The sequence below is a fragment of the Capra hircus genome, chromosome 29 (genome assembly GCF_001704415.2).
Source record: "Capra hircus breed San Clemente chromosome 29, ASM170441v1, whole genome shotgun sequence".
Taxonomy (NCBI): Eukaryota; Metazoa; Chordata; class Mammalia; order Artiodactyla; family Bovidae; genus Capra; species Capra hircus.
This window is the reverse complement of record NC_030836.1, coordinates 43,605,065-43,617,536: the sequence shown is the minus strand read 5'-3', so window position 1 is coordinate 43,617,536 and position 12,472 is coordinate 43,605,065. Positions and strand designations below refer to the sequence as shown.

Here is a 12,472-nt window from a genome sequence, read left to right as displayed (position 1 = left end):
GTGCGGTAGTTTGAGCATTTTTTTGCATTTCCTTTCTTTGGAATTGGAATGAAAACTGACCCTTTCCAGTCCTGTGGCTACTGCTGAGTTTTCCAAATTTGCTGGCATATTGAGTGCAGCACTTTCACAGCATCATCTTTCAGGATTTGAAACAGCTCAACTGGAATTCCATCACCTCCACTAGCTTTGTTCGTAGTGATGCTTTCTAAGGCCCACTTGACTTCACTTTCCAAGATGTCTGGCTCTAGATTAGTGATCACATCATCATGATTATCTGGGTCGTGAAGATCTTTTTTGAACAGTTCTTCCATGTGTTCTTGCCACCTTTTCTTAATATCTTCTGCTTCTGTTAGGTCCATACCATTTCTGTCCTTTATCAAGCCCATCTTTGCATGAAATGTTCCCTTGGTGTCTCTAATTTTCTTGAAGAGATCTCTAGTCTTTCCCATTCTGTTGTTTTCCTCTATTTGTTTGCATTGATTGCTGAAGAAGGCTTTCTTATCTCTTCTTGCTATTCTTTGGAACTTTGCATTCAGATGCTTATATCTTTGCTTTTCTCCTTTGCTTTTCACCTCTCTTCTTTTCACAGCTATTTGTAAGGCCTCCCCAGACAGCCATTTTGCTTTTTTGCATTTCTTTTCCACGGGGATGGTCTTGATCCCTGTCTCCTGTACAATGTCACGAACCTCATTCCATAGTTCATCAGGCACTCTATCTATCAGATCTAGGCCCTTAAATCTATTTCTCACTTCCACTGTATAATCATAAGGGATTTGATTTGGGTCATACCTGAATGATCTAGTGGTTTTCCCTACTTTCTTCAATTTAAGTCTGAATTTGGTAATAAGGAGTTCATGATCTGAGCCACAGTCAGCTCCTGGTCTTGTTTTTGTTGACTGTATAGAGCTTCTCCATCTTTGGCTGCATAGAATATAATCAATCTGATTTCGGTGTTGACCATCTGGTGATGTCCATGTGTAGAGTCTTCTCTTGTGTTGTTGGAAGAGGGTGTTTGCTATGACCAGTGCATTTTCTTGGCAAAACTCTATTAGTCTTTGCCCTGCTTCATTCCGCATTCCAAGGCCAAATTTGCCTGTTACTCCAGGTGTTTCTTGACTTCCTACTTTTGCATTCCAGTCCCCTATAATGAAAAGGACATCTTTTTTGGGTGTTAGTTCTAAAAGGTCTTGTAGGTCTTCATAGAACTGTTCAACTTCAGTTTCTTCAGCATTACTGGTTGGGGCATAGACTTGGATAACTGTGATACTGAATGGTTTGCCTTGGAGACGCACAGAGATCATTCTGTCGTTTTTGAGACTGCATCCAAGTACTGCATTTTGGACTCTTTTGTTGACCATGATGGCTACTCCATTTCTTCTGAGGGATTCCTGCCCACAGTAGTAGAGGTAATGGTCATCTGAGTTAAATTCACCCATTCCAGTCCATTTTAGTTCTCTGATTCCTAGTTCAACATCTATTAGAAAGACAAAAAAAATTTTAACTGAAGATATCAAATGGTGATTAAGATGCAGAGCAGCTGAAACTCTCATATTCTGCTGATGGGAATGCAAAATGGTACAGCCACTCCAGAAACAGTTTGGTAATTCCTTATAAAATTAAACATATACTTACCATGTTGTTGTTGTCATTGTTGTTCAGTCACTAAGTAGTGTCCAATTCTTTCAGACCCCATGGAAGGCAGCACGCCAGGCCTCCCTGTCCTTCTCTGTCTCCAGGAGTTTGCTCAGACTTATGTCCATTGATTTGATGATGCCACCCAACCATCTCATCCTCTGCCACCCTCTTCTCCTTTTGCCTTCAATCTTTTCCAGCATCAGGGTCTTTTCCAATGAGTTGTCTCTCCATCAGGTGGCCAAAGTATTGGAGGTCAGCTGCAGCATCCTCCCTCCAGTGAATATGCAGGGTTGATTTCATAGCCCAGCAATCCTGCTTTGAGGTATTTACTTAATACATATGAAGACTTGGAACTTCCCTGGTGGTCAAGTGGTTGACTCAGCTCTTCCACTGCCTGGGGCACAGGTTTGATCCCTGCTCTGGGAACTAAGATCCTGCATGCTGTGCAGTCCAGCCAAAAAAACAGGAAAAACAATATGAAGGCTTAAATTCACAAAACAACTGGTACATGAATGCTTATAGAAACTATTCACAATAGCACCAAATTGAAAACAACCGAAATATTTATCAATAGGCAAATAAACAGTGGTATAGCCATGCAACAGAATAGTACTCAGCAATGCTTCCCAGGTGGCGCTAGAGGTAAAGAACCTGCCTGTCAATGCAGGAAATGAAAGTGATGCCAGTTCAATCCCTGGGTTGGGAAGATCCCCTGGAATAGGAAATGGCAACTCACTCCCCTGGAGTAGGAAATGGCAAGTTTTCTTGCCTGGAGAATCCCCTGGACAGAAGAGCCTGGCGGGCTACTGTCCATAGCATTGCAAAGAGTTGGACACGACTGAAGTGATTTAGCATAGCACTCAACAATAAAGAGGAGTTAACTTTTTTTTTTTCTGGAGTTAAATATTGATACATGCAACAACATGGATAAATTTAGGGAATTCACTGACAGTCCAGTGGTTAGGACTCTGCTCATGGGATGGCCAGAAAAAAAAAAGAAAAACTAACATGGATAAATCTAAATGCATTTCAATAAGAGAAACAACCTAATTCCTGGTTACACACCATGAGACTTCATTTATATGGCCCTCTGGAAAAGGCAAAACTTTAGGAATGAAGGACAGGTTGCCAGTGGTTGAGGGTGACAGGAAGGTTTAACTGCATCTTGAGGGAATTTTTTAGTGTGATGAAATTGTTCTCTATCCTGATTTATCCTTCAATCTAAGCATATGCTAAAAATCATACACATACATCAGAAATAGTGAATTGTATTATACGTAAATTTTTAAAAGTTGGTTTTTCCACTAGTCATGTATGGATGTGATGCTGCTGCTGCTGCTAAGTCGCTCCAGTCGTGTCTGACTTTGTGCGACCCCATAGACGGCAGCCCGCTAGGCTTGCTCGTCCCTGGGATTCTCCAGGCAAGAACACTGGAGTGGGTTGCCATTTCCTTCTCCAGTGGATGTGATAGTTGGACTATAAAGAAAGCTGAGCGCCGAAGAATTGATGCTTTTGAACTATGGTGTTGGAGAAGACTCTTGAGAGTCCCTTGGACAGCAAAGAGATCAAACCAGTCAACCCTCAAGGAAATCAGTCCTGAATATTCAATGGAAGGACTGATGCTGAAGCTGAAACTCCAATACTTTGGCCACCTGATGTAAAAAACTGACTCATTGGAAAAGACCCTGACGTTGGGAAAAATTGAAGGCAGGAGAAGGGGACAATAGAGGATGGACTGGTTGGATGGCATCACTGACTTGATGGACATGAGTTTGAACAAGATCCGGGAGTTGGTGATAGATAGGGAAGCCTGGTGTGCTGCAGTCCATGGGGTCGCAAAGAGTCGGACACGACTGAGCAACTGAACTGAACTGAAGGAAAAAGAATCCCAGGGAACAAGGCAGTCCTCAGGCCCAGAAGGGGTGCCCTCTCCCACTGTCTCATCTCTGCAGTCAGTATCTCTTCCACTTCTAGTTCCTTAAGCAGGGTCATCAGCCCATACAACTCTCCTGGTGATTCACCAAAGCACACTACAGCCTTCACATCTAGGTGACACACATCCCCATAATGACAGCTGACTTTGGCTTGTTCACCAAGGTATCCCTAAGGGCTCAGAACAGTGCTTGTATAGAAGTTACTCAACAAATGTTTGTTGATTGAGCAAATATTTAGTAGCTCTTTATCTCACTGGCTCCAAATTCCTAAATCCACTCTAAGTTAAATACTCACTTTAGCCTCCCCACCTCGTCCAATAATGTCACTTGCTCTAATTCCACTCCTAGAATTTTTGGCACTTAGCATTCCTGCTCAGGTGTTGGCTCCCACGAAAGGGTCTCCTGTTGTCTCAGGTAAGAATTCCTTCAGTAGCTGTATGCCTACAAAGGAGAAAAGGAAAGATATATCCATCCAAATGCAGAGTCCCAAAGAATAACAAGGAGAGATAAGGAAGACTTCCAAAGTAATCAATGCAAGGAAATAGAGGAAAACAATAGAATGGAAAGACTAGAGATCTCTTCAAGAAAATCAGAGATACCAAGGGAATATTTCATGCAAAGATGGGCACAATAAAGAACCCAAATGTTATGGACCTAACAGAAACAGAAGATATTAAGAAGAGGTGGCAAGAATACACAGAAGAACTATACAAAAAAGATCTTAATAACCCAGATAACCATGATGGTGTGATCACTCACCTAGAGCCAGACATCCTGGAGTGTGAAATCAAGTGGGCCTTAGGAAGCATTACTATGGATAAAGCTAGTGGAGGTGATAGAATTCCAGCTGAGTTATTTCAAATCCTAAAAGATGATGCTGTGAAAGTGCTGCACTCAGTATGCCAACAAATTTGGAAAACTCAGCAGTGGCCACAAGACTGGAAAAGGTCAGTTTTCATCCCAATCCCAAAGAAAGGCAATGCCAAAGAATGTTCAAATTACTGCACAATTGCACTCATTTCACACATTACTGCTCAAAGTAATGCTCAAAGTTCTCCATGCTAGGCTTCAATAGTATGTGAACGAAGAACTCCCAGATGTTCAAGCTGGATTTAGAAAAGACAGAGGAACCAGAGGTCAAATTGCCAACATCCACTGGATCATAGAAAAAGCAAGAGAATTCCCGAAAAACATCTACTTCTGCTTCATTGACTACACTAAAGCCTTTGACTCTGTGGATCACAACAAACTGTGGAAAATTCTTAAAGAGATGGAAATATCAGACCACCTGACTTGCTTCCTGAGAAACCTGTATGCAGGTCAAGAAGCAACAGTTAGAATCAGACATGGAACAATGGACTGGGAAAGGAGTACATTAAGGCTGTATATTGTCACCCTGCTTATTTAACTTCTAGGCAGAGTACATCATACAAAATTCTGGGCTGGATGAAGCACAAGCTGGAATCAAGTTGCCAGGAGAAATATCAATAACCTCAGATACGCAGATGGCACCACCTTTATGGCAGAAGGCAAAGAGCCTCTAGATGAAGGTGAAAGAGGAGAGTGAAAAAGCTGGCTTAAAACTCAACATTCAGAAAACTAAGATCATGGCATCCAGTCCCATCACTTCATGTCAAATAAATGGAAAAACAATGGAAACAGTGACAGATTTTATTTTCTTGGGCTCCAGAATCACTGCAGATGGTGACTGCAGCCATAAAATCAAAAGAGGCTTGCTCCATGGAAGAAAAGCTATGACAAATCTAGACAGCGTATTAAAAAGCAGAGACATGACTTTGCCAACAAAGGTCTGTAATAGTCGAAGTTATGGTTTTTCTAGTAGTCATGTATGGAGGTGAGAGTTGGACCATAAAGGCTGAGCACTGAAGAATTGATGCTTTTGAACTGTGGTGCTGGAGAAGACTCTTGAGAGTCTCTCGGACCGCAAGGAAATCAAACCAGTCAGTCCTAAAGGAAATCAGTCCTGAATATTCATTGGAAAGACTCATGCTGAAGCTGAAGCTCCAATACTTTGGCCACCTGATGCGAAGAGCTGGTTCATTAGAAAAGACCCTGATGCTGGGAAAGACTGAAGACAGGAGGAGAAGGGGACAATAGAGGATGAGATGGTTGGATGGCATCACCAACTCCATGGACATGAGTTTGAACAAGCTCCATGGGATGGTGAAGGACAGGGAAGACTGGCGTGCTGTAGTCCATGTGGTTGCAAACAGTCAGACACAACAATAAGCTGCATGCCACTCTGGGCCCTCAGCGTAAGCCAGTGGAAGCAACCCTGGCCTCATTACTAAGGATAGAGCCCAACATGGAGCTGGCACTCTCCTTGGACAGGGAGAAATGCCAGTGGGCCACATGGGCTGAGAGTTCACCTTGGACCTACCAAATGTTGCTCCCATGCCTCAATAGCAGTGTGTGTATGTGTACATATGTGTCTGCCAGAGAGCACTTTGGTTCAGTCTCATCCCTTCATAGTGTTTATGTGTTCCTTTTGTTTCCCTTGACACTCCATGGTTGTAGATGACTGGTAGTGGGGTGTTTGGTCATTTGGGGTTGTAATAATGCCCCAGGGGTTTCTGGAATCCCCTGGGTTTTTGTCTATTTCTCTCTAAGCTGGTTGAAACTGAGGGCTATTTATGTCCAAACAGTGGTTACTTCCTCTGTCCTTTATCCCTGGCCAGGGGAACTCCTCCACAGGAAATCTTCACACACATTACACAGGTGGTCATGTAAGACTCATGACCTTCCTTACCACAATCTTAGGTACAAACAATGTCCAGGTAAATAGATAGAAAGTAACCAGCACAGGTACACAACAGTTTTCTTCAGGCTCTCAGCAGACTGATTCCTCTTCCCTGCGTTGACCCCACCTCTACCCAAAAAGGTTTTTTTCTGTTGGTTCCCAGGCCTGGAGAGTGCAAGGGATGTGCACCCAATAGTGGCCTGAAGGTGCCCTGTGCTGGGACCCAAGCTGTATCCACTTGGTCAACTTTTACTGTGTCAGTCAAGGTCAGAGCTACATTTAGGTGGCTCAAGAGCTAGGTCTGCTCCCAAAGTGTTCGTCTCAGTCCACACAGTGTATTCAAGTTTTTCAACTGTTGCCAACACTTTATTTAAAAAATAATTTTATTTATTTTTGGCTGCACTGGGTCTTTCATTGCTCTGCACAGGCTGTCTCTAGTTGTGGAGAGCAGGGGCTACTCTCTAGCTGCCGTGAACTGGCTTCTCAGTGTGGTGGCTTCTCTTGACGCCGAGCACAGGCTCTCAGGTGCGCGGCCTTAGTTCCTGGCTCCTGGGCTCCAGCATGCACGCTCAGTAGTTGTGCACAGGCTTAGCAGCTCCAAAGAGCGTGGGATCATCCTGGACCAGGGACCCAACCATTATCCCTGCATTGTAAGATGGACTCTTAACCACTGGACCACTAGGAAAGCCCCGCCAACACTTTGGGAGATTTCTCAAGAAAATCAGATTGGACATTACCAGGCCACACTTCCCTCCTTTCAGTAGGTGACTGGCTGGCAGATGCCCTCTTTGGATGGGGTAGGCATCCTCCTCGGATCTAGTTTCCTCTCTCCCTCCTGCTCCCACTTCTTTCCTCTCTTTCCTGCCTGCTTTCCCAGGCCCTTGTGGAGCACTAGCTGATAGTAGATGCTCAGTGGTCCTGAGTATGAAAAATACACAAGACTCAGCCGTCAGCATATGGAGTAGGCTTTAAAATGGGGTGGCCTTACGGTAGGGGGAGGTATTCCATGCAGAGGGGATAGCATGAACAGCAAAAATGGAGACTGGAGGATGCAGGACTACAGGGATAAGAGTTGTGGCCGAGGGGTGTCTCCCAAGTAGGCAGGTCCATTATCAGGAACTCAGGACACCCACTGGATGTGGGACTGAGGCGTTTAATAATTCACAAGGCAGTCAGAATTTGATCAGCAGGAAGTGGATGGGAAGGTGCTGGGCTTTGGAGTCACAAAACCTCATCTGAGTGTTCAAGTCCTTGCGTGTCCACAAGTCGCTCCTGTTTCCTGGCCTCTTTAGAACTGGGATATTAATAACTGCTGTACTGTACAGGGGTGAGGGTTAAAAGAAGCGCGTGTACGGAAAGCGCCAGCACGATGCTCGACACACAGTAGGAGCTCCGCGGTCCACGGTACCAGACCCACCCACGCCAGGCACAGAAAGACCAACGGGAAGAGGCGCTCAGGAACCAGGGAAAGACACTGGGATCCTGTGCTCCCGCGGGCTGGACGCCGTCCCGGGTTTCGGTCTCACGCGACCCCCGGGCAGCGTCTCAGCGGCGCGCACGCGCAGACCGTGGCCCAGGCCTCGGAGCGCGCCTACCTGGCGACCTGGGTGCGCAGTTGCGCGTGCGCTGAAGGTCTGGTCTGCCCGCGGCGAGAGTTGAGTTGTGGGCGCAAGGGCGAGCAGGTCAGCAAGCCAGGCTTCGTGCGAGGTCGGCGCCCGCTCTTTTTAAAGAGCAGACTTTAGTGGGTACCCTGGCCGAGGCCAATTTGATGAGGCACGAAGAACCCTTGTAAGAAAGAGCCAGGCCGCGCCTGGGAGGTCCTTGGGTCTGAGGTAACAACTGGCAGCGGCCTGTTTCCCTAGTGAGGTTGGCGCCTTTCTCTGAAGGAGATTTCGGGCCCCATTCCGCAGCCGCCTCCTGAGGCAGCCTTAGAAGCCCCGGGCCCCTTTGGACGCCCAACGCTGGGCCTCGTGGTTAGGGCGGCGGCCTGGAGCTCAGGTCCGGGTAACCAAGTGAGCAGGGATGGAAGACAGGCAGGCGCCGAACTATAGATACCCTTCCACAGGCGAGTGAGCAGGGCGGAGGTGAAGGAACCCCAGGGAGAGTTCTTGCAGCCACACCACACCCAGCACGAAGTGCTGCCTCTGGCACAGACTCAGGCTTCTGAGCCCCCCAGCTCCCCCTCACCACAGCCTCTTAAAAAAACAGTTTCACACAAAAGCCATCATTCTGGCTCATAACCATCCTCTAACTCAGGCTTAGGAGTTGGCGTGAAAACATGACTTCTTTCATCGAAATATGTCTTGTCACATCATGTCTTAATGATTTGAATGAATTTCTTGTTTTCAGATGCCTGACTGAATCTAGGAAGTAAGTATCAATATTTGACTCATAGCTCTCAGTGAGATCTCTCTGTTCAGCTACTCAGGTCCTTGAATCTTGGCATCTGGGAAAGGTATACTTGACCCTATGTCCTTGACTTTTCTGAACTTTTAATTCCTTAATCTGCAGATAGTAAACCTACCACAATATCCAACAGCCTACCTAGAATGTCTAGATATCTTGTGGGCACCTTAAGACTGAGCATATCCCAAAATGGACTCAATTATCTTCCCTTCAAAAGCTTACTTTCTAAGGCTCCTTTTTTGGCGGGGTGGGGGGGGGGTATCTTTATTTTTCAATTGTTTGTTCAAGCAGCTCACAATCCTTGTCTGGACTTCTTCCTTACCCTATCAAGTCACCAAATCATGACTAGACGTCTTCTAAACCAGACCGCTTCTCTTCATCTCCACTCTCATCACTATAAACCAGGCTATTATCAGCTTCTGCCAGGAACCACAGGAGTCTCCTAACGGAGCCTCTTTCATCTGTTCTGGTTCTGGGTTATTTCCTACATTACAATCAGAGGGATTGTTTTGATTTTTTGGTTTGTTTGTTTTTTTTTTAAAACCCACAGATATGTGATCATGTCATCTCTTTATTATGCCCTTCAATGCCTTCTGATTGTTCTTTGGATAGACTTCACAGTTCATAGCCTGGCCTATGAGGAAGGCCCTCTTTCCTTCTCTATCTGTATTTTCTCCCTGGATGATCTTACTGTTCAAATAGCTTCCAATACCATCTTCAAATACCATCTAAGCACTGATAACTCAAGTTTATATTTCTATCCTGATTTCCACTCCTTGCATACCAAGAGACCACCCCCTTGACACATCCACTGGGATATCTAACAGGCCTCTCACGCTTACCCAGAACAGAAAGAGAATGGCAAATCTTTTTTTTTTTTTTTTTTGGTGGCACCAAGCAGCTTATGGGATCTTAGTTCCCCTGCCAGAGATTGAACTTGGGCCTTTGGCAGTGAAAGCCCAGATTCCTAACTGCTGGACTGCCAGAGAATTCCCTAGAATGGCAAATCTTTTTCTTCAGAATTCTTCTCCATCTCAGTAAAGTACCATTACCTGTCTGAATAGCATAGGCCAAAATCAAGAGCCATTCTTGATTCTCACATCTAGTCCATCAGTCTAAAATATACCCCCAATATTAGTAGTTACTGACTACTAAGACCTCACAGTCAGAATCTGAAGCATCTTTCTGCTGGACTACTATAACTCTTCAATTCATCTTTCTCTTGGCAGCCAGAGTACTGTTTCTAAAGCATAAGTCAAGTAATTACACTTCTTTTTAGGAGACCTGGGTTCAATCCCTGAGAAGATCCACTGGAGAAGGAAAAGGCTACCCACTCCAGTATTCTGGCCTGGAGAATTCCATGGACTGTATAGTCCATGGTGTCGCAAAGAGTCAGACACGACTGAGCAACTTTTACTTTCACTAGCATAAAATTGCAACTCTACAATGGCTGGCAGCCTTTATATGATCTGGCTCTTGCCTAGCTCTCTGACTTCATTTCTTTCTACTCAAGTCTTCATTCCCTGTGCTCCAGTCATACTGACCTTTCTGTCATTTGACTACCAGTCATCACAGGGCATCTGTGCTTGTTTTTTCCTGCTTGGAATGCTTTTCCCCTTGACTTTGTCGTTTCACTTTCCATTAAACCCATAAATCAGTTTGATCTCTTCTGAAAGACCTTCACTGGCCACACTAAAGCAGTCTCCCAGTCACTCTCTACTACAAAACCCTGTTTTATTTTCTTCATAATACTTACAGTACTTCAAATTACATTGATTTATTTATGTGTTTATTATTGCTCTCCAAACTTCCTGAAATCTAAGCTGTTAAGGACAAAGAATCATGTCTTTCTTATTACCTGCTCTATCATTGCTGAAAGAAATGCCTGGTACATAGTAGGCTCTCAAATGTGTGATGACTCACTGTTTATCTTTGTAGTCTTAGTTTGTCACACTCCTTGCCAACTGTGTTCAGAAGTACTATACTTCTCTCTCTTGAAATGACAGCAGTCTCTCTCAACTGAGGACTGTTGTATCTGCTTTTCTTGTACCTACATCAGACCTCTCACCCACCCACCATTTGTGTCTTCCCCAACTCATACTCATCCTTCAAATATGAGTCACTTACATAAAGTTCCCTGACTTCCGTTCTCGGTTAGGATTCTCTGTCATGTTCCTTTGTCACCCTGTCCTTTTTTGTAGCAGTCATCATCCTTAAAATTATTTGTAAGCTCTTTTCAGGCAGTGACTGAGTTCTTATTATTCCCCACTTTATCTCCAGCAGTTAAGTTTCTGGAACATAGTTGATATGCAGATAACTGTGAACTGAATGAATAAATATTGAATGAATACAAGATCGAGAGGATCAAATCAGATAAAAATTAGGAGAGCATTTAACGTGAAGTATACGTAAGCTGAATCTGCCCTGCCTACTTCAATAGATGTTTTTGAATCTTATAAGGTAGGGATAGATGGGAAACGCGTTGTATAAACTGAAAGTGCTTTTATAAATGTAAGATTTTATTCCTCAGATCCCTATGGTCTGATGATCTTTCAAAGTGCTAAATTTTATGTTTCTTAGCAGTTATGCCTGATTCTGTTATTTTAGAGTTATACTTAGGTGGTAAAATATAAAGATATAACGAATTGAGGCTAATATTGAGTCTAGGATAATTCATAAGGTAACTATATTCTTGACACCCTTAATTCAGTGGGACTACCTTGCTTTAGCAATACATCTGTGTTTTAGTCTTGCTCTTGATGTGTGACCGTGGTCAAATTAGATGATCTCCTCATGTCAGCTTTATCTTTTTGTAAACCTAGTGAATATAATTTTTATCTTCCTAATATCTCACCAGAATTAAAGGCAGTAAAATATTTCAGATTTCCTGTGTGAAATTTGCTCTCTTTGTGTAAAAAGTAATATAGTTTTTTATTAACTTCGTTTCTTCAGAATCTACCATTTTTTCATGCCAAGAACAAAGCTGTATATTTTAGAAGCTTGCTTTTCACACTTTCGTCTGTCTTCTGTCACTAAGACCCTTGAGATATGTATATCAAGGACTCAAAGTTTATAGCTCAAAACTGCAAGAGATGCTTCTTTCTCTTTAGCTAAGGATATTCTTTTCACCATTTGCCCTTCTGAAGGTACTGATGCTTTTTTATCATTTAAAAATCTTTGCAGGTGCTGCTTCAGGGCAATTCACCCAGTCGTGTAACCAAAAATAAAATATCCCTCATTGCCTGCAATTTTACATCCAAATGCTTTTAGGATTTCTGGGATTAGGATTTTTAGAGTTCTGCAGTGAATTCAGTGTGATATGAATGCTAATAGGTTGATCTTCATGTGGTGGTTTAGTCATTAAGTTGTGTCCAACTCTTGTGACCCCTTGAACTGTAGCCTGCCAGGCTCTTCTGTCCATGGGATTCTTGAGGCAAGAATACTGGAGTGGGTTGCCATTTTCTTCTCCAAGGATCTTCATGTAACAAGCAACAACTAATGGGCAGGGTGGTGAGATTAGATACCATTCTATTGCTTTTTCCAAGTAAGGAGCAAAGGCCTAGACCTATTGACCAAAGATAATTCTTTCATTAGCTTTTAGGATGGTTAAAATGAAAGTGGAAGAGCCATTTAGGTGTAAAGAGTAACTTAAGAAGTTGACTTAATCTCCTTTCTGCCCTATTGAGTTGTTCACTAAGGCCTTTTGATTTCATTTCAGGACACCTTCCTATCCCTC

At 43.7% G+C, this 12,472-nt stretch overlaps 1 protein-coding gene across 2 annotated transcripts in view; it reads left to right on the top strand.

Moving 5' to 3' along the window:
• The window catches only part of MAJIN (membrane anchored junction protein), a 45,466-nt gene that overhangs the window by 11,981 nt on the left and 21,013 nt on the right, over window positions 1–12,472 (top strand). Inside the window, exon 1 of one of the 2 annotated variants that reach the window (XR_001917524.1) lies at window positions 7,967–8,012. The exons of the other annotated variant lie outside the window; for it this stretch is intronic. The gene's annotated coding sequence lies outside the window, so the exon portion shown is untranslated. Of the gene's footprint in view, window positions 1–7,966; window positions 8,013–12,472 lie in introns of those variants that run through there. 2 annotated transcript variants of the gene reach the window in all.